Source organism: Oxyura jamaicensis, chromosome 7, assembly GCF_011077185.1.
Source record: "Oxyura jamaicensis isolate SHBP4307 breed ruddy duck chromosome 7, BPBGC_Ojam_1.0, whole genome shotgun sequence".
NCBI classification, from domain to species: Eukaryota; Metazoa; Chordata; class Aves; order Anseriformes; family Anatidae; genus Oxyura; species Oxyura jamaicensis.
Window position 1 is genome coordinate 18,467,161 of NC_048899.1, and position 24,255 is coordinate 18,491,415.

At 43.7% G+C, this 24,255-nt stretch overlaps 1 protein-coding gene across 6 annotated transcripts in view; it reads left to right on the plus strand.

Annotated features, from left to right (window-relative positions):
• AGAP1 (ArfGAP with GTPase domain, ankyrin repeat and PH domain 1) overlaps positions 1–24,255 on the plus strand; it is a 361,585-nt gene that overhangs the window by 72,973 nt on the left and 264,357 nt on the right. The window lies entirely within an intron of this gene.

The window sequence follows — 24,255 nt, forward strand, 5'->3', positions numbered from 1 at the left end:
TCATGTGTGAGGAGAGGGAAATGCTATGCTGGGAATGTAGGTACATGAGCTGACAATCGCTGCTTCATGCAGTGCTCTGTGATTTGAAGTGCTTGGTAGTGTTTTCTGCTCAGGTGCATAGCACAGCAGTTCTGAGGAGGGTCAGTTAGGTGTGCTTTGTGAACGAAAATGCGCTCTGGGTTGATGCACTGTGCCTTCTAGGATAGTTGGGTGAGACCAGCATGGCTTGTTTAATTATGCAGTGGAAGCTGAACTCCTGTGCTGCTGTATGTAGGTCACTGGGTGACCCAGTGCTGTGCGGTGCCAGGCCTTTCCCCTTCTGCAGTCCCAAAGATGGGATACAGTGGTCAGAAATGTCTCCTCACCTTGGAGGACTAGGCAAATATTATGTAAATTATTAAGTCCTACACTACTTTTGTCTCAAAAATACGTCAGCTGAATGATATTTTTGAGAACACAGTGCAGCACAATCTTACACGGTGTGTGTAATCCAAACCTTCCAGTGCCAAGGGCTACTAATGCTAGGTGGAAGCAGGTTGGCAATTCTGGGATTCGTGAACCCTTAGGATGCAGGAGGAACTCAAAAATGAAGCTTACTGCGGGATGGAAGTCAAGCTGACTAGCTGTGCTCAGTGAGGATTTGAGAGGCTCGTGGCAGTGCTGGCTGGGACGTGTCAAACCAGAAATGCTGGTTACAGGGCTTTGACATGGGACGCCGTGTGTGCTTTCTCCCTAGCTGTGCTTCTCTATAAAGTATCGGGGATCAAATGTTTGCCTAGTAATTATGCTAACCTGTTGAGCACTAAGTGCTAATCTATAGGTTGCTGCAGTTGTAAAAACAAAGTCATCAATGAAAAATATGTGAGCTTTCCTTGAACCACGGGTCCAGCAGTGGATTTTGCAGAAAGCAGCCAGGGTGCTTTGTTGTGGGGAAGCAATAGCAGGGGATCTTCCCTGCACCACCAGCCTGCTGCAACTCCCCCAGCCAGAAGCTGTGCTAAGAGAATGCCCCGAGTTTGAGGTGCAAGGAGCAGAGCCGAATATTTAGAGCTAGTAACTGAGGATTGTAATATTTTATTGATGTAGAGGCATTTATGTGGGTTTATAATAATCGTGGCGGAAATTGTGGTCTGACCTTGGTTAAAGCCTGAGGTAACCACAACAGAGAGTTGCTTCATATGACTATTTATGCCTGTCCTGTGCCAATATGCTTAAGCTGTTACTCCGTTTTAATGGTATATGACCATATATGTGTGGAGCCCAGCCTTTTCAGCCTGGGATAAGCTGAAGACTTGGGTTAATCAGTAACCACCGATATGCAGCATGAAGATGTTCCAGAGAGGCTTGTGTGGACGTGCTGGTATCAGGTTTATCTGTCCCAAGGAAGTGTTCAGTCTCATTTTCCAAAAAGCACGTGTCCTGGGGACAGTGGTGCGGTTACGCGCTGGTAGCTGCGTTGCAGGCTTCTGGTATGGATTAGCAGGTCTCCTGTCAGTCCAGCATCTTTGGCCAATTTCTCGTTTTTTTTTTTTTTTTTTTTATCCAGAGAAGTGCAGCAAGTCATCCTGCCATTCAAGGCAAAATGGTACGCAGCGCCTCTGTGCGAAGGTTCAGCTGTCGCTTATTGGTGTCCTTCCAGAAAGCTTAAGTTTAAATTTTGTCCTTAATTTCCCCTCTTGCTTCTTAAGAGGAAAAGTTTCATGACATGTTATGATTAGCGTGCCAAATATATTTTAGTATTTTAAGATTGGAATGAGCTGCTGTTCAGCCAAGACTCGTGTGTTGACAATTTGGCTTCTCTTAGTTGAAATAAAATTGGTATGCTCTTGATTATCCTGTGCCTAGATTTTAAAGTAATGATGGAAGTATGGGAGAAATCCTTACTTAAATGTTTTTTTCTTGTGTAACCAGTTGTAAAAAATTTATTACTTGAAACTTGCTTCCCATGTGACATTGGTATTTAACATGTTTGGTGCTGTGAGTGAGTCTTTTGACTTTGTACTTTCTGTGCAATGCCTGCCTAAGGTCTGTAGGGAAAGTATGAGTTTACAAACTTGCCTTTGACATTTTCAACTTAAATAATCGCCCAGATATCCCAATATCAGCTTGTGTGATGTATGTTGAAAATCTGTTCCTAATTACCTTAGTCATGTAACGCAATTCTGAACAAGCTGAAGTTCCAGAATTTTTAAAGCAAGAGGGAAGAATAGTTGATCCTACGTCTTGTTGCTGTGACGTGGGAGAAGGTTGATTTGGAAGGAATTATTCCTGATGTGGTCAGTAAAATGTCTTTGGGCATCAAACACTTCCTTTTTGCTCCTGCAAACCCATTTGCCATGGCATTGCTGGCCTGAAGCTCAGCGAGGTTTTGGGTGGTGGTAGCGGTCGGCTGGCAGAGGTGGTTCCAATGCTTCCCTGTAGCAGGAGCACAGTGAGCGGCTGCTGAAGCACTGCATGCCAGCTGCTGCGAGGGTTTGAGTTGGTCTTTGTTGAGGAACCTGGTGTTAAGGCTGCTGCTCGAGGTGGTGGAAATGGAAATAAGGGAAGTGTTTTTGTCCATTTTGAAATAATCATTGTACTGTAGACGAATTCTGTACTGATATTACCATTCTACTAATGGAGTGTTTTTTCTATCTAAAATATCAGTTAGTTTTTTTGAAGTACGCCAGTCCCTATTTTAGTGGTCTCTGTCATGGTATTTGACCTGTAGATGGAATCAAGAAATATTCTTATATATTCACCCCTCCACCCTTCCCTCCCCCTTAAAACTACTTGGAAGAACTGGTCAAGGGAAATTTTGTTCCTCATTGAAACATTTTTTTCGCTTTGAAGTTTTCAGGATTGTTTCTCAGAATCTGGGAAATGATCAGCGCTGCTCTGGAGGAGGAGGACAGCACTGGGGCTGCTTTAGAACAGCAGGTTTTCTCTCAGTGGTCCTCTCTTGTTGCTTTTGTTTTCAGATAATTTTGAATAACACCTCTTGAGGATGTATTAAGCAGATTTGTGGATCAGATTAGTAGACTCAAAAAAAAAAAAAGTGGATTATAAAATTATAAACTGCTCTTTTGATTTTTGGTGATATTTTAGAGGAGTTATGTTTAAGCTTTTTCCTCAAATTCTCCACAGTTCATAGTCATGGGAAGCAGAAGGAAACTGAAGTTACTGGTGGGAGGCCTCCAGTCTTTGTGCAGAGCTTCGCTTGGGAATCCTTGTTAGTTCTGCGATGTCTCTTGCTTGTTACCCTGATCCGTTTTTACGCTGTTATGGTGCTGGCCCTAGCCCTGTAGACTCGTATGGATGAGCAGGCTAAGCTTTGGATCACTTGAATTTGGGCAACGTGCTGCCACTGTGCTGGAATTGGCTCTCTTGGTGCCGTGTTGGATTTGGAGGGTTTTGGTGGTGTGTTGGTATAAGTCTGTGGTCTTTCAGCACTGGGGAGGCTCTTTAATAGACTCAAAGTCTTCTGGCTGGTTCGGTTGCTGCGAGTAAGTGTTGTCTAGACATTGTGAAAAGAAGATCCAGCAGGTAAAGGAATTGCAGTTGGGCTAAGCATTGTTGAGCATTGGTTAAGAGGGTTTTTTGTTATTATTTATTGGGCAGTCCCGTGTCAAGCAAATGAATGCCAGCTGCACTGATACAGCCAGATGATTAAGAACTGAAGTGGTATTAAGGTCACTGGCTGAATTAAAGAATGAGATGGATTAAAGCTTGCACAATATTAAAGTGTATGCCAGATGCTAGCAGTCACGGCCTCTCAGTTAAAATAGAAATGTAGAATTTTAATGTTGCTGTATATTAACTTGGCAGTTACGCAGCTAATGACAGTAATGGATAACTTTCTTGTGATATATCACTGAATACTTATGTACAATCATTGTAGAGGCATTCATCTCCACTCCCTTATAACTAAACTCCATAAATTACATTAGCATATATGTATTTTGCCAGAAATCTGCCTATCGCTTGGTTTACCAGTGTCGATAAGCACATTGTGTGGATCTACTGAAGCTCATGTGAAGGTGACTAAAACAGAATTTACACAAAGAAAAGAGCATGCAAAGCCTGATCTTTTTGTACCCTTCTGATAATAGTTCTGAATTTGAGGCTGCTCAGTGTGACAGGAAAGATGAGGTTAACCCAGAACCGTTAACTAACCCTAGCAAGTCTAGAGGTGAAAAAGAAGCATTTATTTTTCAGAAGTGGATTGTGCCCGTGGAACAGCACGTGGTCTCTTCTGAGTCCCAAGGAAAGGTTGAAGTTGCTCATGGATACTGCTTATAGAGGAGAACTTCCAGCTTCGCTGGTTCGGCTGTTAGCAGTTTGTTACTGGATTTAGCAGTTCTGTTGCACAAGAAAGATGGAATCGCTTGTACCAGATGTTGAACCGACTGTCGGCTGCTGCATTTGGCAAAATACAATTTAAAAGCATTGTGCTGTGTGCACAGAACTTCAGCTCGTTAGGGTTGTGTTCAGTTCTCAGCTTCTTAGGTCAACGCAGAGGAATGACGCGTGAGTTGTGAGTGATGGCTTGGCTCTGCTCTGCAGCCAGAGCTAGTCTCCATACTACTGTGCTGATGACCATTAGCAGTTTAATACTGATTACTGAAGTACAGCTAGTAGGTTGCCAAATGATTTGTGAAATAGGGTACTGAAAGAGCATGTAGCTAGTGTTTTGTTTGGCATGGTTATAATCTTGGAAATAGATACTTGGAAAGTGGAGAGTGAATGCAGCTCTATTGTAAATGCGTGCGTATTCTCATTCACTTGGAGCCACGCAGGGTTAAAAAAAAAAAAGCCGTTGTTAATGCAGACTGTTAATGTAATAGTGTTGCTTTTGATAATTGGTGTTAGGATTTCCCCTAGGCAACTGCAGTAAACACAGCGAAAGGCAGCTTCTGCCAAAAAAAAACAGAATGGGCTTTTTCATGTCTAAGGAAAAAGAAATGTCAGTATATTGAACTTGAGAAACGATAATCTGTTCTGTTCATGAAAAGCGTGCAATATCAAGCTCTTATCTCGATGGAATTTCTGAAACGGAGCATTTGATGGTGTTCGTGTTTCAGGCTGCTTCGTAATGACAGTGTTTGACATACTTCTGCGTTATTGACAAAACAGTACCAACTGTTTCCTTACAACAAAACAGGCAACAGATACCATAAAAACAATAAGCACACAGTGCACTACAGCTTTGTACGATTTTTGTTAACCTCAGAATACGTTAATAAAACTTACACAGTGGCCCTTGTGATTTGTCGAGGTGATGAGGAGGCAAGCGGGGCTGAGCCCTGGCTGCCTCTGGTGCTCACGGCTGCTCCTCAGCTCTGCATGCCTCCTACAAGCTGTGTAACCTCACCGCTGCACGAGGCTCTCGCTGGGGGTTCATCTTCATTTACAGTTCCAGGTTTTTACAGTGTGGTGGGACCAGAACGCGAGCGAGCCTTGGCTTGTAGCTCAGGCTGGCTTGCTGTACAACAAGAGCTGTCAGCAGTGGAGGTTGCTCAGGGATTCAGGGCAGTGTGCAGGGTGTGAGGGCCTGGTTACGAGTCATGCTAGTCTTGATCAGTCTAATATGAAGGAATATTCATGGGGTGATTTCTCCCGAGTTTAATGGTATCTTCATGGGTGCTGTTTGTTTAGATTTCTGCTCTTTGAGGTTGCACAGACAAAGCTGCTAAGGTCACTTGTCTGAAGTTGAAGTACAGGGTAAATCTCTAAGAGTATAAAGGCAGCGTAGAGAAGTCTTTAGGACTCTCCCATGGGATTTGGCCCTAATGTCAGCTACAGTAATTGGCATTTCTGAGACAGGTACATTATTTGTGTGGTTCCTGGTTATAAGTATTCCACCTGGATGGTATGCAGGCTTGTATCTAAAGAATATGGGAGGTGTTATTTGTAAATTAACTGGGACCTTTTACATGTGACTTTATTTTCCACCAGCTTATAGATAGAAGGAACTAATAAGTTAAATAACTTGTGAAGTCAAAATTTATCCGTCAGTTCTAGTTGTTCAAACAATGTTTGGTTTTGGATGGAGTGGTAAAAGTGTCCTCTCAGCACCTGGACTTGGTGATGATGATTTCAACCCTGCAGGTGCTTAAGCAATCTGAAAGATTGTTGGAAAGAGTTGTGTAGTTATTCCTTTCCTGGTGTTAGCAAAGGGTTCTTGTTGTTTGCAGCATCCAAAATACAGTGAAGTTTGAATGGCTGTCAGGTAAGCTTTACTTTCGTAGATAAAGTCCCATAGCAGAGCTTCCCTTGCTGGACATTTTAAACACCAGTTTTTGCAAGTCAGATTTGAAGGGGAGCTAAAATGTTGTGCTGACTGCTGTCAGCTCCTGGCATGTCCAAGTGTTATTTGTTTAGTTGCTTTATGTATTTTGTCAGTAGGCTTTTCTGGCTGATTCACTAGAGAATACGGTTTCCAAAACCACTGTTTTGCTGGTGTTGGGTTTAATGTGTACATATGTACATGCACATGTATTTTGAGGAGAAGATTCTGTAATACCATGATGTGATTTTTTTCCCCTGTGTATTCCCATGTGAACAGTGGCTTAATGGCAGTGCCTGTGATTAAGACATGAGGGAAAACTGTTTTGCAAAGCAGGTGCTAAAATACTCAATGCAGTTGTAGTTGCAAGGACGTGCAACACCTCTAGCAAGCTGCATGCAGTCCTTTCTCAGTTGCTTTGCTTCCTGCAGTGGGTGCCTACATTTTGCGGGTCCTAAGACCTAAATATTGTTTCATCCTTGTCTTGGTGTACAGTTGCATTAGTGCTTACTGTCACTATAAAATGGCACTTTTTCTCAGGTTGGTTGCTGTAAGAACAAGGGCCCCCAGCACCTCTAGCGCTGTTATTATGGAGCATTTTTGCAAAGATGATGCTCTCCCTGCAGTTCTTGAAAGCTGAAGCCTTCTTTGGGATGAGCGTCAGAATTACATACTGCCCCAAACATCTTCTGCTCTTCCAGGACTGTGACTACATTTGTATCACGGACAGGCTGCCTGGGAAACTGTGATGTTGACCTAACTGTTCCTTATGCAACATCCCAATTCAGAAGCTCCTCTGTTCAGTGATACAGAAATATTTATGTTGGCAAGGCAACAGCTTTTCTGCCTCAATCTCCAAGTTCTGCAGCGAAAAATCTCACTTTGTGCTCGTGAAGCATACAAGGTTCAGTTCTTCTGTAGTTTTAATTATTGAAGCTGTTGCGCTCAGATATGTAGTGCTCTTCACAACTTTCAGGGTATTGTATGCAAGACTTGGAGAGAAATGTGGTTTTCCCTCTAGCCCGACTTGACTTGAAAACCACCTGTTCTGCGACATCCTGACAAACATACTGCTGGTTTCCTTGCTCAGGCTGTTCCTCCTCACAGTCCTCTATGGCAGATCTGTACTGAATACCATTGCTATCCATTTTGCCTTGTATGTCCTCTTGTCCCGTCCTCTTTGGCTGCCCTGAATCTTTGTTAATTTGCTATAATTCCTGATTTAAAGGTTTTCATATTTTTCTTCTAGTTTGCTCTCTGGTCCTTCTGGTCCTTTCTATATACATAGCTCTGTTGTCATCCTCCCTCGATGTGTGAAGCCCCAAGGATTGTTTAAGTAGAAAATAAATAAGTACAGGTAACTTCTGTCCAGCCAATCTGTGATTTTCCATGCTGACATCCATCTTCATTCCTTATTCCTTGGAGTTGGGGGTGTTGCTTTTCACTAGGTACCTAAAAGGAACCAAGCCTTGCTATCTTGTGGCAGTGCTTTGGTGAGAGACAAATCCATCTGTCTGGCTTGAGTCATTTTGCTGAGAAGGGAGAGTGATTTATCCTTCCTGTTTCAGGAACTGGCTTTAGACTGCTGTGACTCCAGGTGGTGGGCAATGAAAATCTCTGAATGCTTTTGCTATTGAAAAACACATTCTTCTTCAACCTTTTGAATAGAATTAATTTTCAGGTAAACTAAGCAATTATGCTTATTTTAAAACAGGTATGATTTTGTCTGTTGTCAAGTAATTAATTAGCTGTTTATGATTTGCTTTTTTTATCACTGCTATTACATAACGGGTATTGTAGGTTGGTACTGTAATCCCTGTAAATGTCCATGGGTCACTTTAAAGATGATTTTATTCTTAGGGAAAGCAATGAGCTGGGTTTAAGTTGCTTAGCTCAAACTCTGCAAAGTGGGCATGAATTTGGCATCTGTCACTGCTGCTTCAGAATCCAACCAAATCCTTTTCGTTCAGTGTACTGATACACGATGGGACTGTTTGGAAAGCTGCTTGTATTGCACTGCTCCTCTTGTTTTGTTGAAACCCATTCCTGTGCCCCTTCTTTCTTGTGTGGGCGCATCTGTACATCGTCACAGGCCACTGGTTTTCTGTGTTGTCCAGCTCCGTTTGGCTTCATAACATGTGGTAAGCAGGTGTCAGTCATACCATGTCGAGTGAGTAGAGGTATGAGTGTTTTTTTCCATAGGCATACGTTCCTTGAACTGTTCCTATAGCTTTGTTAGTCCTTAATCTTTGTGTTTCTTGTGTTTAAGTCTCACTAATGTGCCATTGGTTCTGTAACTTCAAGTGACTGGTAAACATCCTTAAAACTGAACCTCTGCTGTTGAATGTCTGCTGATGCTTTGTACACAGAGAAGACTCTCTGTGGAAAACTCCTTTGCTGAAGGCAAAGGCAGGCCTTCAATTATTTAGGAGGAGTTTCCCAGGCATTGGAGATGTTGGGTCAAAAGCACTCAAAAGCTTCTGTCGGCCTACTGTAGGTCTGCAGATGAGAACGTAGCCAGCAATGCCTTGGGGTTGCCTGGCTCCACCGCCAGCACTGGGAGGACACAGCTGCTCTGCTCTTCCCCTGTTCTCTCCCCTCGCCTGCCCCATATCCCAGGTAGCCAGGCCAGGGCTTCTGCAGCTTGTGATGGCACTTCGGTGCTACAAGTGAGTGCTGAGGGACTCCTCTTGTTTCCTCATGTGAGAACTGAGCCGAGTACTACCATACAGATGCGTACCAGTGCTCAAGGCACACCTTGTGGGACTTGGTTAGCCTGGCACCGAACAGTGCCCTTTTCTACTGAAGTAACTCAGCTGAGTGTGTTTCCAAGTGAGATTTTTTCAAACTACTGCTTCATGATTACTTCCAGAAGTGGCTTCCATGAAATAATCCTTTTTTTTTTTTTTTTTTTACTATAAAGGATGCTCAGTTTGTTGTCTTCAGTACACCTCCCATGCCGGCTGTCAGTTCCCTAGTACCCAAAACATCCTTGTTAAATTTTTCAGTGAATGGTTTGCTTTAATGAAAAGAGTGTATAGAAGAGCATGAGTATATATACATATATATACAAGTATATATGAGTATATATACATATATATATATATATATATATATGTATATATATGAGTATATATACATATATATACAAGAGAGTATAGAAGTGCATGGGCTGTTCCAACTCATGGTGTCGTTGCAAAGCTTTTGGTCTCAGTTAAGACAGATCGGTGGCAGGCAGCTGTTCACACCCGTGCCTCAAAAGCCATCAATAATACCTCGTATGTGAGACCCGGTGAGAAAGTTGGGCTTGGGCTTGAGCAAAGTGGTTAGCTTTCTGTGCTGGTGCTGTGTTTTATCTGACTGAAAGAAAACATGCGACATGTGAACTGCTTCTCATAAAGGGCAGTGAGTGCTCTTCTGGGGCCTGACCCTTGTTGTATGCCCCGAGCAGAGCTCTGGGGCAGCTCATCCTGCCGGTGGCCTGCAGTTCTTCTCGAGGCATGGCATGAATGGGTGTTAGCTGAATGCCACTGAAGGCAAGCAGCTCCACTTCAAATCACCTTTATTACTCACTGTTAATCTTAGAAGTGTCTAAGCATATCTCATGTCTCAGAAATCCCTAAATATTTTCAAGTTAGGAGAAATCAGTGTTTGCTGCAACTGATGGTATTTGAGCTCATAATGTTGCTGTGAACGAGGAGTGAAGCTCATAGGAACAAGCTTCAGACTCTGGGTGAGGTGGGGATGGATGGGGCCCTCTGGCAGAGGGCACGAAGCTCTCAGAGGGAATTCTTGATTTCTAGTTCAGATATCTGCGAGACTTCCTGGGTGACTCAAGGTAATATTGTTGAGAATTTGATTGCAGGCCCCAAATTTGCAAACGATTCTCTACTGAAAAGAGTAGGCTGAGATAGGTAAGTGGGATCTGTGCGTGGAGCCTTGGCAGTGTACGAAGACGTGCGAGCAGGCCGGGTTCCTGCTGTGCTGGTGTAGGGGTGGTAATTCTGCAGTCACGTTGAGTTGCACTGAAAGCTTGGTTGCAGGAATCCTTCGCCTTTTTTTTTTTTTCCCTTATCTCCTGCTGTTGTGAGCATAATGGGTGGGAAGCACAGAAGCAAAATTGTGTTGGTGGTTTGCTTTATGCTCGGGCTTGGTGGTTGAGCCCGCCAGCTGGTACGGCTGCCCTGCCTCTTGGGTCTGTGGGAGCTCTGCAGCAGCAGACGTCTGCGTTTGCCTTCTGATTTCTGTGTGAGCAAATTACCTGCTAACCTCCAGCCATTCGTATTTGCCTATTTTTAACCTGAAGCAGGGAGGAGGCTTACTGGTAAGTAGGGGCTTATCACAGGGCACTGCAGGCATCTTAAGGCTTGTGGCTCTGCCATCTTCCTGCAGCAAACAACGCTGATACAATGGAAGAACGCTTGCTAAAAATCATTTTGAAGAGCATCCCAAGGTGTGCTCTGTTATCCTCTCAGATCTGAATTACCACTAGTGGTTAAATGTTGCGTGCTGCTCAATTTCTTCTCCCTCTTAAACTATTTCCAAACAGAGATGAACTGAGCAGTGGAGGAACAAAGGCTGAAGCTAGCCAGGTGTGGTGTGTGGCTGGCACGGCACCGTTTGATTCCCGCGGGCTGGATCCTCCAGGAATGCGCATGGAATTCCTGCTGTGAGACAGCCCCGTGCTCAAAGGTCAGCAGTGCGGGGTGCAGAGGAGAGCCAGAGCCTGCTATGGCTTCCCAGCTAACGCACTTTCTGGAAAGGATTTTGAGGATCCCGGACTGTAACCAAGCCTAAATTAAAACGGAGATTTATTTTATTTTATTTTTTTTAGTTCTCTGGAACACATAATCCTAAATGCCCTATCCATTCCTGCAGCTTGCTAGGAGAAACGAATTGTCTTATCTCCGGGGACAGTGATGATTCAAGTACGGATCTGTTTGTCGCTCAGCTATACTTGCATCTTTCAGAAGTGCCCATCATTCAAACTGTGGCTTCTGGCACTAGGTCCTGCAGGGTTGATGAGTACGGTTCTTAATACCATTCATGATTTTTCCAGAATCTTCCATAACATAGACTCAGCCAGAGCAGCCAGCCACCAGGACTGTCTGCGCTAGGTGCTTTGCTCAAGGGAGAGAAACTTCCTTTTGGGTACATTTTACCAAAGTGCGTACAGGGGCAATTTTAATCTGAATTTTCTGAAACTGTTCTGGATGCAGGGTGCAGTCAGATATTAGGAAGCATTAATATCTGGGGGGTCTCCTCCTTGGAGAGCTTCAGGAGGCGCCGGGACGTGGGGCTGGGCACCCTGCTTGGGGTGTCCCTGCTGGAGCGGGGCTAGGGTGGGTGGGCCCGGGGGTCACTCCCCACCTCAACCAGTCTGTGAAGACCTGGCTTGGAGGCACCATGTTGTCTCTAATTTTTATATCAAGGCAGAAGGTCTGCAAGGAATGAGGAGCTGCTGCTGCTATTTAACTGGAGATTGTAAAGCCTATGGGTTATTTTCATTAGCCCTTTTTTTTTTTACTCCCTTGCTACAGACATGCATTCCCAGCCCAGTTCCCTAAGTTCCTGTTGGCTGTTCATCATCGTTGGTGGCAGCAAGCAGGTGATGAAACTGCCTTCCCACATCTGCCTCCACACAAAATGGATTGTTGCTGCCCTGAGAGCTTCAGTGATACACACGAGCATCTGGGAAGGGCAGCTTTCCTGGGGTTGCTTTGGTAGGGGAGCAGAAACCTTGAAAATACGGGACTCTAGAACGAACGGGGGGTTAGTTGCTTTGTTAATTATAGTTTTCCTCCAGGTGATTGTTAAGTGATGCTATGTTAACTCCCTCCTATGCTTTTTCCCATCAAAACAGAGGTTCTGTTGTGCTTGTGGATTATGTGCTTTCAGTCATGTGTTAGTATTTAATGCAAGTATACTGTGTCGTTCAAACTTAATTATAGTTATAAAATCTCTGTAGGTCTTTAATATGCTTGTGGGCACATTGTGGGCCTTCACCTAGGATTGCTTTTATTCAGCTGGAGTAGAAAAGGAATGAGCACACCAAAATAAATTATTTGAGTAGCTCCTAGCAATTCTGTCAGACGTATAGGCAACATGCGTCGAGGTTTTCTGCAGTAACCTTGCATCCCCTCTCCCCTCTGAGAAAAGGTGTTGGGATTAGGCTCCTCTTCTCTGTACTTACAGAGTACATATATCACAGCTTGCCTTAACCTCTACCCTTGCCAAGTATGTAAGGAATTGACTGATAACAAATCCCTTCCCATCCCCAAATAAAGAAGAAATGCGGTGTGTTTCAAGCAGGCATGCTGGTCTGTATTTTTAGGGCCCCAGGTTGAAACATCAGCTTTAGTGGACTTAACATTGCCTGCGTGTAGTATGGATAAAGCATGAGCAAGGCAGAATACTTATTTTCACGTGAAAGCAGTTCCAAGCTGAGGGCTCAGCTTTAGAACTGGGTTACGGAGCAGGTTACTGAGTACTGCTGATTTACCAGAGTATATGCAGTCCTGTCTCCGTGACCATAAGACATAAAACAAGCTTCCTTTGGTTCTAATTTCCTTCCAAGTCAGTACGTATCCTGTCCCCAAATGCTCTGCTGCTTGCACAGCTGTAGTAAAACGTATGTAGCTGAAATAAAACATTCATTTCTTTTTGGACCTGGTCTGAGTTTATTGCATAATGTTGGGAATGTCACTGTGCTCATCAGGGATATTGCTGGCCTTCCTGTTTGCATGTGCAGCTCCTTACCCGTCACCTTGTACCAGCATGACACAGAGCTCTGGCAATGGGATCCGCCCCTAGGGGAGGCGGTTGGAAGGGTTCCTTGCAGAATTTTGCCTGTTCACGTGAACAAAAATGAAGTCCTGTATATCCTGGGCATTGGCAGAACTGTCTGCAGTAAATACTTGACTAAGAAGTCTTGAATGTTGGCTGTGAGCTCAAGGAGCTTCAAGTGACAAACAATGGCTTGTGGGAGCTTATGCCTTCTGAAATGTTTTCAAGGTGGTTCCTTTGCTTTGCAAGCATGTAACATCCAAATGGGCAGTGTTCCTCCTCTCAGTCCCAGTTCTTCAAAGGATAACTTGCAATATTTTGGCCTTTCCAGAGTGTGTAGACAACTGTTTTCAACGTACCCTTTGCTGACTTGTTTAATGACTTCTTTAGCTTTAATTGTGATTGCATGCAGTATTTGAGGGGAAAAAAGGGAGTGGGGGATGTTCAGTTTCAGATGTGAAAATGTTTCTGTCCTGAAATATTTTCCCACTGTTGTTTGTTCTGGAAAGGTACTTACTCAGAAAACTGGCACCGTGCTACTGTTTTGAAAGGAATACTGATGGTAGCACTGGCATTTGAGTGGATTTGTCCTAGATGTTTCACATGTAATAAGGTAAGATTGGCGGTGTCTCTGAAAAAACAAGTTGTATTACATTTTTTAGACCATAGGTACGTAACAGAGCAGTGAATTACGATAGGCAGTTTTCTTGATCTTACTGCTTGTGGTTGGTTTTTCAGCGGACTTCCACCTGTCACAGCTTTTCCTGAATATTTTGACTTTTAGTAAATACTCACTGACACCAGAAAGTGAATTCCACATGATTTGAGTGCCATTGCCATTAACTGTAGAATTTACAACTGGGCTTACTGTCTTTGCTCTCCAGCGAACCCAGGTGTGTGGTTCAGTTTCCTTTCTACCTCCCGAGTTGAGCAGGTTGTGGTTAGGGTTCCTGCTGCGTGGCTCTCAGTGCTTCGCCCGTCCTGGCCATGCACTGATGTGAAGCAAGAATGTGCATTTGATACCGCGCAGTGGCTTGTCTTCAACTTGGTAAGACAAAGACTCAGCGTATTCTTTCTTCAGTCTGCCACTGCTCCTGTTGGTATGATGAGCTTGTTCAGCAATGGCGCGTTTTTCCTTACAAAATGTCTGGTTTGTTTGTAGGACCTTCCTAAGTTCATCGCCCTTGTTGTGCCGCAGTGGGCATGCTGGGGACTGGCATCCAGAGGACCCCTTGCATATCTAATACATAAATATACACACAATTCAAGTCTGGTTGCAATGTCTTTATTTCAAGCAAGCTCCTGTGCACATCAAATAATTTTACGTATGTGTCTAGGCTATAGGGAGCTCCTGATGGGTTTGGGGGTCAGAAGATACATCCTGTTTCTCTTCACTCCCGTTCTCTCTTTCGCAGTGCTTTGGAGAAGCTTTCTGTGCTAAGGAAGTCTGTAGTTACAGAAACACTGGTGTTAAACTCCAGAGCATAAAATCCCTTTAAGTATTCTTACCACATTAGTTTTTTTGTCGTATTTGCTCTAGTGGAATACACACCCAATGGGCTAAGATGAGGAAACTGTAATTGTGGAACCAATAAAATCAGCAGGAAGTTCAAAGGTATTGAAATAAGCAATCTTTTTGGAACTTCCTAAAAAGCTTATGAAGTCTTATTTTTTTTTCTTTTTTTTTCCAGCAGGTGACTTGAGCTTAAAACCTCAACCCTCAGGGTGGTTGTGGGTATAGTGGTTGCGGTTTGTGTTTTTTCTTATTTTCGAGGGCTTCAGCCAGAGTTGCTGGGAGTGCTCCTGAGGCATGTCTCTGGGGCGCAATGTATAGCCAGCACCTGAAACTGAGACAGCTCGTGTAAACCCAGGTTGGACTACAGTGTAGCTTTTGGAGGCTTTGGGTTCCTGGTCAGGTAAGAAGCCCCAGGAGTGCACAAATGTCATCTAATTTCCATGCCTTTTTTTTTTTTTTTGAGCTAGAAACTCAGGTAGCCATTGAATTTTATATAAAGCAGGAGGTGATGTTAGAAAGAAAGAGGTGATTTTAGCATTGGCTATTCTTGGAGAATTCCAGCAGCTGCATTACACTGAACCTACTGGAGGCTGGCAGGCCAAACGAGGCATTTTCATTGACGTCTTGAAGCATCTGACTGGAGTTGTACAGATGTGTTCAGCACATTCTGGTGCTGCTATTAGGACAGTACTTGAAAAATGAAGCCTGAGTCTAGTGTTCAGTACACTCCTGTGCTGCTTGTAGCTTTTGTCCCTCGGCATGTTATAAATAACTTCTCAGTAGGTTTTGAATTATTTCAAGATCTTCCACAACCTTCGAGTTACTGCAAGGGGAGCACACTCTGTGCTGAAGGAGTCCTGAAAGAATGGCATCATATTTCTCCTTTACAGTTAGATCTATGCTTAGGGGAAGGTGGGGGATTTTTGTGGTTTGGAGTTGTTCGGGTTTATTTATTTTTATTTTTATTTTTATTAAAGAACAAAACAAAACTCTCCTTTAATATAGTTTGAGTGTCTCAGTATTTTTTCTTTTTGCAAGAGTATTCACGTTTTTAGGGCAGTTACGGCATGTTTAGGCTTAGTGTTTTGTCAGTACTAGTGGAAAATATTTTCATAACCGACGTTCTGTGGATCTAACTGGCAAATGTCTTCCTGTTAACTTCAAAATAATTAAAAATAACACTTACTGCATGTCTGTATTGCATACCAGGGTAATATATCAAGGTTCAATTACTTATGCCTAAAAGCTTGATGTTCTTAATCTTGACCTAAGCTTTCACTTTTTTTTTTTTCAATTTTGAAATGGGTGATGTTGCCTTTCCATTTTCTAAAACATGTTTCCCAACAGAACTATGGTCACAAATTTCAAAAGGTTCTGTTTAGCAGGGGAAAAAAAAAATCAATAAAGGTTTGAGTGACTTTTCTATTGAATATGAAAAATAGCGTGTGTGACGGTGGACTTGTGAGCTATCCATGCCAATCACCTTCCAATGTGCATAAGTTTGCTTTTTCTTTTTCCTCTAGGTGAAAATGCCCCCGGCTTTAGTTGTGTTTAAGGCTGCTGGGCTGCAGCTGCTCAGGTCACCATCCATCTAGAGAAACGTTTGTTGGAGCCTCCTCTGGGTGCACGGGAAGGTAGCTGTCTGCTTGATGAGCAGCAGATCGGGTCTTTCTACATTTGTTGGTTTCTCTCTAGTTTGGGATGTTATCCAACCAGATTTCTCTTGGCCTTATGAGCATTGAGACTTCGGCAGCATTTTATACTTTGAAGAGACAAGTAAATTTTGAAAGCATCATCTGTTGCTGCAGGAAATCCACCAGTAGTAATGGCATTTTCTTCTCCCCTTGACAGCAGCTTTTAGTTCAAATTCAAGCTGGTGTGTGTGTGTTAACGAAAAGAAAGAACTTCAGCTTGCATTCCTCAGTTCAGCAGGTCTTGGGGTAAGGGCAGCAGGTGCTTATCAAGTCTGAAAGACAGCAGGGAAGTAGAGTGACTTGTGTTTACACAGATATTGACTACTAACATGCTGAGATTAGTCGAGATAAGTCTTCTAATAGGTTTTTGCAAAGAAATAAGCTTTGCTGCTGGTTTGATTTAGCACAGAGGTTGATAAATATAAATACTTGGGAAGGATGGAGGGGCAGGCATTACAAAACAAACCATGTAGATAGTAAGGCTGGGCATTGCTCAAATAGTAGATCAAAACTTGGTGGACAAGCAAGTAACAGTTAATTTAAGGTGCAATAGTGAAGTACTTATGGAGAGGGAGATAATTTCAGTTCTGGAGATGTTAGATGCGGTCATGACTAAATAGGTAATTGAGAGATGTAACTTTCAGCCTAATATCCTTAGCGTGTTTGTATTCACTGCATTTATCTCAAACCTTTCCTTGATAGAGACTTGCCTGGACAGAAATGTCTGCATTCAGCTCTTTGTTTAGAGAGCCTTGTGAGGCTGTTTGCTGGTTTTTGTTAAAGGGCGAACAGTGAAGCTATTTGAGTTATTTAAAAGTGGTTTGGGTAAATGAGTCCAGTGGTCACATGTGCTGTGACGTGTCTGTTAATGTGGTTTTATAACCATCCCATGAGACATTCCCCATGACACGTTTGTCAGATGGGCAGGGTTAATTTTGCCATTTTATTTTCTGCAGGCAGTGCACGAGGTTCTCCAAAAGCAAACAACCCCCCTACACATACACACACACACAGACACACAAACCCCTCTCATGTAAGAGGCAGCCTGCATGATATAATTTTTCCAGCTGATGCAGATTTCTACCGCAGTGCTGGTTGTGCATTGTTAATCTGCTAGGTAATTTTGTTCTTGTGCATTATGATGCATAGAGCCATTTAATAGGCAGCAGTGTTCAAGTTTTTTTTTTCCAATTTAGCTTCAGCGTAATTTCCAATGCTCGTAATCATTTTAAATTGCTATAGGTGACAAACATGCCTGTGATTGTGTACACACTGCAGCTATTTAGAAATCAGAATGCAAGCAGTTATTGGTGTGTATAGATATTGCGTGGGATAGAAGGGGAATGGTGAACATATGTCATCTGTAATGATGAAGGTTTAATTAAAATTATCTGACAAGAAGCCACAGAACAAAGCATCTGGCCGGCACGCAGGCAGGATCGGCAGTGCCAGAGGCGTGTGCCCAGCCCGGCTGAGCACGGCGGCAGGGTGCGCGGTCTTGCCGGAGCAGAAGGGAAGGCTTCAGGTCTGCACGCACCCCGTGCCCAGCTCTTGGCTAAAAGCAGCAGGCTGCTGCTCAGTGCTTAATTCTGGCTGGCAGGGTGATCCAGCATGAAATACTAGGTGCCTTTTCACCTTTTTCTTGACTTATTTATCTTTATGTGTATCAGCTTATTCACACAGTGTCAATTTATTCAGCCTTATATCTATCGGCTCCAGCTGATGTTTAAGGAAAGGGCAGCATTATTTGATAGACTTCTTCCATTAGGTTTCCTCACAATCTGGAGTCTTAGTGACTTGGCCTGAGCCCACGATAGCATTCTGTAGCAGTTCCTAACAACATGTAAATAGTGTGCTTGCACTAAAGGCTGGCACCGAGGTAGATAAGCTCGGCAAATTATGCCATGTGAGCTGAGTGAGAGGAATGCAGGGTGGGCAGTATGGATTATCTCAGTCATTTTATTGTGCTGTTTTTGTAGCACATTCTACTACCTGGAAGAATGATGCTGTAATTTAAGTACAAGCTACTAGAACTGTTCATCCTGTGTTTTTTTGTTTGTTTGTTTTTGTGTTCTGTTTTTTTTTTTTTTTAGTGGATAGTCGGGCATAGAAGCAGATATGTCAAATGTGGCCTTGCTCTCAATGGATTCGTGGCAATTTGCGTATATGAAAGAACACCACCCTTTAAAGCCTGATTGCTACTCCTGTGAGTCAGCAGAGGCATGAATAAGGGGTGGTTCTCAGCCCATAAGGAAATACTTCAGTGAGTGATAAAGGTGAAGTGCTAATTGGAGCCAGCTGACCTCATTGCCTCTGCCTTCTGGAGGCTTGTACTTCAAATCTTGTGCATCCCTTTCCCCAGACCACTTTCTATAAAATGACGTGTGTTTTCTTGGCTGGCTCTTGTTGCTCCTTAGGATATGAAATGTTTGATTCACCCATCAACATGAAATAACTTTGCAATTGTGAAGAGTGGAGAGATTTTGCTAGTGAGAACTCACTTCTTGGATTATAACTGGAGACAAAGGCCTGCCCTTTTTACTTTCCTGTATGTACGGTCAATAAGCACGTCTGGTTGATATGAGGACTTGAAGAGCTCTCTAACCAGAATATACTGCGGTGGGAGGCTGGCTGCTTGTCCAGCACCGATTGCTGTGAGGTACAGCTCAGTGCCATGTAACTCTTGGGGTTAGGTGACATGAGCTCTTGAGGAGAAAGAAGTAGGTATAGTTTGAACAACCTTACGGGAATCACTTGGGACCAAGTGTCAAGCTGATACTTGTTAGGAAAGCCAACCTATGGGGCTGCAGTTGCACTACACAACCCTGCTGGCTGCCTTGCTGGCCGAGGCACTTGTTAGGCTTGTCCTCTGGTGTCATTTGTGGCCTAGATTTGAAATTTGGCTGCTTTTTGGCTTTTCATCCCCCCCAGGCTACATGAAGGACTTTGTAGTTGAGTATGTTTATGTTTAACAGTGAACAGCAGTAGAAATCTTCAAAACAGTTTAGAAAGGTACCTATTAAAAGCACAAATTAGAGCAGAACTATTTTGGCACCAGTGAAGCCCTTAATAAAGCAAGATATTTGTACTTGGTTGATACCTGGCCTTTTGAAAGCTCGACTTTTGTGTACTTAAGATTGCTTACTCTAGCTGATATTCTGTTGGTTCAACTTCTGCATGAATGTAGGAAAAAAAATAGTGCCTTGGCAATTTAGGATTATCTCCCTTTGTTTCTGTATTGGTAGAAGTAGAGCAGCCGGGTTCAGTCAGCTTTTTCTGTCACTTGAAGCTTCTTGGAGGTAATTATATTGTGTGAATATGTAAATTCTCTTTCCTGTTTGGTTTTATTGTAAAGGTTTTTTTTAATCTTTCCAGTCAGATTTTTTTCCTGCAAAAGTGAGTTTGTGTTTTTTGTACACTCAAAATATCACAGGTCAGCATAGAGTTGTGTATTTAGCCCAGTGGCAGGAAAATGCTCTATAAAGCAGCCTGGCACGGCTTCTTTGAGCTGCATTGGTCCCATTCCTGGTGGTGGCGGTGACTTGGAGCCTCGCTGAGTAGGTTGGGTTCCAGGCAATGCTTCTGCAGGTAATGTCTGCTGGTGGGATGAAGTTTTCATGCTCTATAACATCATGAACATGATTTCCTAGAGCAATGTTCCCCTGGAAATACCTGCTTTCCCTGCCATTCCAAGACCCTTCTTCTTCTGCTGTCAGAATCCGGCTTTTGTAATCCGATGAAGAATATCACTAATTGGTACTGTAGCCTGCAGTATGGCAAAAACTCACTTTTATGCAGTAAATGGAAAGGTCAGCAATGACAACCGAGTGTATATTTTTAGTACCCTGCCAGATTTCTTGGGCTACGATAGGTATATTTGTTACAGTTTGAGTTGGGTGCTGCTCGAATGTTTCAGCCAGAAGTGACACTACCCCTGCGATGCGCTGTGTGCAGTAAGCAGTATGTTGTGCTCACAGCGCTGTGGGACACAGCCAGATTTCACGTCATTTGCATTTCAGAGGCATCCCACTACTGCTGCGTGGCAGACATTGAGGTTCGTGCTTAGTATCAGAGTATTAAATCTCCAGCTGAAAAATTATTAGGCAGAATCCCTTTATAGGTTATCGCTAATATCCACCGGTGCTTGTTAAGCTGCTCGTCAGAGCCTGACCCAGGCAGAGTGACTCGCCAGCAAAGGGCGACGCAGCTAAAGATGACTGAACGTTTACTGGCTGCTGTCTAAGGATTAAAAACCTGGGTTCTGGAGAAAAATCAAATCCTGTGTTGTTGAGATTTAGTGTGTTATGCAACTGTCCTGTGACATTTCAAATAAACTCATATGAAAACCCACTTCCTAGAGTTTTTCGTGAGGTTACATGGATGGTCGGGCTTTGGCTTGCTCATATGGTCTCTGTAAAAATGTTGGAGAGACGGAGTGCTAAAAATATTTTCTAAACCCCACAGCAGTGGTTTATGTCAGCCTTCCTGAAGGAATGAATCCCTTTAATTAGTAAGACAGCGCAGTTTATTTTTGGGTTTACTTTGTTTTCAATTTGGGATGTGAACTCCTATGCACTGTAGTTCAAAAATAAAATTTAAAAAAATTAAAAAAGAAAACAAACGACCTCGTGCAGCTGTTAGCAGCAGCTGCAGTGTGCACTGTGGTTGTCCTGTTGCCTGTCCTTGCCTGGGAAAAAATAAATCCTTTTTAAGAGGAAGGAGGAGCCAAAAAAATTTGATCTGCAACAGTAGCTGACTTGATGCGATAACCACATTTGTTGTCTCTGTGCTATCAAAAGGACGGTTTCTTGTTTCCCTTTCTTTGTAGAAGCTATGCATTCGTGGCACCACGGAAGGTTGAACTGAAATTGTCCAACTTGGGAGTGCTGATTTTTTGCAGTTAAATCACTGTTCAGGTAAATGTGTCAACCTGGTCTGATCACTGCCATCCCTGAGAACAGGAGTGTCAAAATGCTTTAAATTAGGTTGGTTGGGTGGTCCCTGGGTTGCTTTTTCCTAGTGCTGGCTGCAGTGCTCCTGTATAGCATGGAGCATGATGACAGGAGGACTGAGGTGATGCCACAGCATTTTCGTATTGCAATCCTGTTGTGCACAATGGGAGGGGAAAAAAAAGAGGAGGAATTGGCTTTTTTTTTTTTCCACTGTGAAGATGAATTTTCAATAACAGCACTGTTTCTTGAAGCTACCGTGTGTGAAGTAGCACTGCAGCATCCTGCTTTGGGCTGGGATGGAGTTAATGTTCTTCACAGGGGCTGGTGTGGTGCTGTGCTTGGCTCGGGCAGCCTGGGCCAGCTGTCCTGGCTGTGTCCCCTCCCAGCCCCCTGGGCACCCCCAGCCCCTCGCTGTGGGGGCAGCACCAGGAGCAGAACAGGCCCTGGCTCTGTGCAAGCCTTGCTCTGGTTTTTGGACATTTTGTTATGACACACAGGCTGTAGCCATTGGTGTGGCTACAGTAGCTTTATTATGGCTTTAAGGCTGTTTGTCTGGGGTTATTAAGGTTATAATAGGGAGCAGAATACAAAGAGACAGTAACTTGTGAAGTGTTTGGAAGCAGCATTGTAGAAAGGAATTAATTTTCAGTGAGGCTTTCTCCAGGATGTTGTAGGTCAGGCCAGAACAGCGGCATGAAGATGTAGCAGGAGGAATCAGAGAAAACAGGATTCTTTTTCCAGGCTGTCCTTCCAGCGGGTAGCACTTGTTGCAGAACAGTGGCTGCTAAAAGCGTCAGAGCTGGTCTGTAAGTAAGGTGCAGGTCTCTCGGGTGAAGCTCAGTTGTTTGCTGATTCCAGCTCTGCGTAGGTTTCTGCAGCGGTTGGAGCCTGAGGTGGATGCTCGAGGTGGTGGGGCTTGCTGAAGCTCAGGAAACACACTCGAGTTTCTTGGCGTCACTCAGGAAACACAAATGAGAATATAGCCAGAGGGCAGGACTTTGTGAAGACCAAGGAATTGTTTATTCCTTGTTTGATGTATTTAATCAGTAAAGATTACTGGTTTTAGGCTAAAATTCAGCTTCCTAAACGTCAAGTGGAAATATATTAGTAAGTTGATATTGTGCATAGCCTGGATTTTTTTTTTTGACTCCGATAAAAAGTCACAGTAGCCTCAGAAGCCTCTGGTTCTGTGTGAATTTAGATCCCAGCGATTTGCACTGCTGCAGTAGTTCTTCACGCTGCGTGGTGCTGGGCTGGGAGCAGAGCTGGTGCGCGCGGTGCTGATGGGCAGCACGGTGAGTGCTCGTTTCCATCCCTTCTCAGGCTCACAGCATCGCTTTTGACAGATTCTCTTGCTTCTGCTCCAGGCTTCTGAACACTGCAAGGCTGGACTGGGGACAGGTTGGCTGCGGGGAGAAGGTGGAGTGATTGCTGCTGGTTGCAGCTCCAGGGATGGGGGCAGTAGGTTTGCATTTTCTTTCCCACAAACTTATGGTTTTATATGGGAATGGGAGTTTAAAGAGGCTTTCTACTGTAGTTAGTCACTGAGTTGAAAGCTCATCTGAGAAGTGTTCTGAGTTTCTAAAACAAGTATTTCCTATATGCATAGGTCTGTTTTCTGAAGTGCCCTGCTGTAACCGCTGCATTTTAAAGAGGAAGCTGGTAAAGGAAGCTGCTTGTCTAAAGGACCATTTAGCTGTGTGCTAACTTTTTTAACCTTTGCTATAAGTACTTCTAAGGCAAAAGGTAATGGTAGCCCGCAGACCTCTTGCCTGGTTGCTTTCTGCCTGTTTCAGGACATTTCTCATGCTCAGCTGTACGGTGTGCTAAGATGCACAGTGTTTTTTTGATGCTTTGTTGGTTTTGTGCTTTTTCAGTGTCCTGATGGGTGAACTGTCAATTAGGCAAAACAGTAACAAAGTCGAGTAGGTGGGCATTTTCTTTATTACAGGAAAAAAAAAAAAACACCAACAAAACCTAATGAGGCATTTGAAGGAGCACCAGAGTTGGGTGCCCATCTGAGGCTGGTTCCAGATGCTGGGAAGAGATGAGAGGAGGGCATCGAGGTGCTTGTTCCCTGAGCACTGGGGGACAAACGTCTTCTGACTTGGCAGAAGCGTGGTGTTTCAAATACCTGCCACCGCCCCAGTTTTGTGCTTTAGGTTCTCTCTCTGAGCTATTAGGAAATAAACCTTTCCATCTTAGCGAATCTATTTGCAATTGAAAAAGGGGCCCCTTTTCACTGCTTCCTTGGGGCTGAAACTAAGGCTTTCGTATTGGTTCCAGTTCAGCGTTAATTCCCTTTGAGAGCATGCCTTGGATTGCATTAACATTTTTTTGACGTTTGACAAAAGCCTTGTTTAAACAAGTTAGATGTGCATCAGGCTAATAAATATAAAAACATAAGATTGTTCCTGCTGTGCTGCTCTCTGGAGAACAGTGTTTCATTTGTATATTTTCCACTAATCATCTCCAAATCTTGTATGGGTGATATCAAGTTAGGGAAAGTGGACTTAGTCTTACATATGGTGGAGTCAGGGAAAAAAATGCTCTGTTTTGACAACCAGCATAGCAATCCCTGAGACATGACTTGAGTTCTAAAAAATGTTTTTAGAAATGTGTTGCATAAACAAGTCATAATTTCCCTTGCGGAGAGGAGAAATGTTTTTCTAGATGTACTTCCGTGCAAACATGCTGGATTTTCTGTAGCCACAAGTGAAAGAACTGAAAGCGGGGCTGAACACTGTGATGCTAGAGCGCAGAACTGGGTAGATAAGCAAGGGGGTTGGGACACGAGTCAATGTGAAATTAACTGAACTTAGGTGCAGGAAGTTGCCGTATCAGGGTGCTGGGGTTTCACCAGACGCTGCAGGCTGCCCTTGGTGCCCTGCAGAAGAGTCAACGTCCTTGATTGCACCGCTGCTCGTCTCGCAGTCTTGTCTAGTGCCACTTCTTTGCGGGTTCCTTGGGAGGGAAGAGTGTAGTGGTAGCAGGCAGTGACACTCGAGCTGGTTGTGCAGAGTTGTGGAGATACCTTGT